The sequence below is a fragment of the Cynara cardunculus genome, assembly GCF_001531365.2.
Source record: "Cynara cardunculus var. scolymus isolate 2C chromosome LG 2, CcrdV1, whole genome shotgun sequence".
Taxonomy (NCBI): domain Eukaryota; kingdom Viridiplantae; phylum Streptophyta; class Magnoliopsida; order Asterales; family Asteraceae; genus Cynara; species Cynara cardunculus.
In genome coordinates this window covers 25,926,259-25,928,612 of record NC_037529.1, presented here as the reverse complement: position 1 = coordinate 25,928,612, position 2,354 = coordinate 25,926,259, and positions in this window count along the sequence as shown.

Below are 2,354 nucleotides of genomic sequence, written 5' to 3'. Positions count from 1 at the left end.
CGCCCTCTGTCTCCACTAGATCAAACTGTCAGGATAGGCTCTGAAACTACCGGACATGAGATCTACAGAACACCGGTAGGCTCTCCTCAAGGAGATGTGCAAGGATCCGGTGGAAGTCCCCGAGCAGGCTACGTAACACCAGCCGCTGAGGGCGCCTCAAGCTCCGAGGCCAAAGGACCACCATGTGTTGGTAATCCGATTACCCAGGATACCTATGTGACAAAGGGGAGCTTCAAACCTTTGCCACAGAGGTGTTCAAGAAGATAGACGAGGTGAAAAGCTTGTTTATCTCACGCTCAATGCCACAAGACCTCAATTCTCTCACAGAAGCTCTGAAGGAGTTATCCTCCACAAGTGCCGATTTGAAGACTACTATAGTAACCCTTCAGAGCTCTGTTTTTCAGAAGGATGATCTAGCAGAAGCCTTTCAAGCAATGACGCTCAATCCATCCTCTATCAAGTCATTGAAGACTGAACTCACAGAGCTGGCCGCTCAATTTACAGCCGATTTTGTCTCTGCGGGCTACACGGATTACTCTTCATTCAGAGCAAAAATCAAGCAGATGTTCTCCTCTGCGGTCACCTACGGCCTTGACACCAAGATCTCAAGGGCCAACATCAATCATTTGGCAACTCGCAGAGAGCTAGATGCTATGGTGGAAGCCCTAGGGGATGTTGTGACCAAGAACATCGCTCAACTCCTTAAAGAGGCCCGTGCCTCCAATACATCGATCAGAGACTGCACATCACAACTCGTGAAAGAGGGTGACCTCCTCAGAAGCGAGATATACAGAAGCGTCTCCAAGCTGAAGTGGTCAACAGAGATAGACATCAATCACGCCTCCGAACTTGCAAATGAGGCCATCAAAAAGATGAAGAAGGCAGCCATCAAAATCTTGCAGAGATTGGGAAAGGTTCCCCTGACTACATGCAAGGCAGACGCCATACAGAGCCATGACGATCATGAAGGTGATGATGATGGTCATGAGGGGGAGAAGGAGGAGGAAAAGAAGACTTCTGCCAGAGTTCCTACCAAGGGTGTAAAAATTGTGGAATCTACAGCCGACCTGTTCTCAAAAGGCAAGGGAAAGGCTCTAGAGGCTAGTGGCAAAGGAAAAGGCAAGGCTGTAGAGGAAACACAGAAGGGGTCGTCGTCGAGCATAGAGTCTCCAGAAGAAATCAACGTAGAAAAATATCGAGACGATCCTGCGCTCCTAAAAGCTCTTCAAGAATCCCTGGCAGAGTCACAAGCTAAGAAGGGAAGAGGTCCTATTCCAATGCACCATAGAGAAGGAGAAGCCACGTCTTCCTTATTCCCACAAGTCCAAGAAACGTCCACGGGTACGTTTGATGCTCTGCAAGGATCTGTCAAACCAATCCTTGCAGAGGGATCAACCCGGAGGCCAATATTGGAAGAAGAAGAGCTCAAGATGCCAGAGGCTTCCATAGTAGACAGGGTATCTGAAATACTTGAGTCCATGAGCAGGATTCCAATACCTCAAGTCAAAACAGTTCCTGTCACAACTTTGGAAGAAGTTCTGGTGTGGAACTACTCTGCGGTAGACACAGAGCCCCCATATGATCCAGAACTTACAGGGATCCCCTCTGCCGCAACAAAATTTCATTTCACTAAATTAACAAGGCCTCGTGAGCAGGTCTTCTCACGGCACATAATCACTTCATTGGTGACAATCTCACCAAGGACCTTGTTAAAGAAGACCATGCTCTACACACAGTATGTTGTAAGGAGAGAAGATGGCAACTTCTACACGTTCACGGATGCTGATCTTCACAACCTCTGCATGTTTGATGTCATCTATATGCACAAGATTCTCAACATCTACATGGAGGAGGTCCAGCTACCAAATATCGCTCAGAAGGCTGGTTGAGGTAATGCGTGAGCAAGTAAGGTATTACAGCCAGAAGGACTTCRAGYTRGMCATAAGATTAGTACAGAAAAATCTAAAGATCTCTCCTCCATACAGCAGGCCCAGTTGGATATCTAGGTACTCTCCAAACTCCATCATACACAATCCCGTTTTTGGGTTTGTGTATTTGGATAAGGATGAGATACTAAGATTCTTCGATCCAACAAAAACTCATAAGTATTCAACAGATACGCTGGAGTGGATATTCAAATGTGTTTTGGCAGAGGTGGACAGAAGACATTATAGGGCAGGTGAAGTGTCTCCACTCTTGAACGCGATCAAAGTTCAAATCAACTTCAGAGAATGGATCTTCAACGTCTACAGAACGATCAAAGCTGACTTACTATACGCGGTAGACGATTTTCCAGAATCTGCAGTTTGATACCCTTCTGTACTAGAATTCGGCCTAAGCTTCAAAAGTTTTGT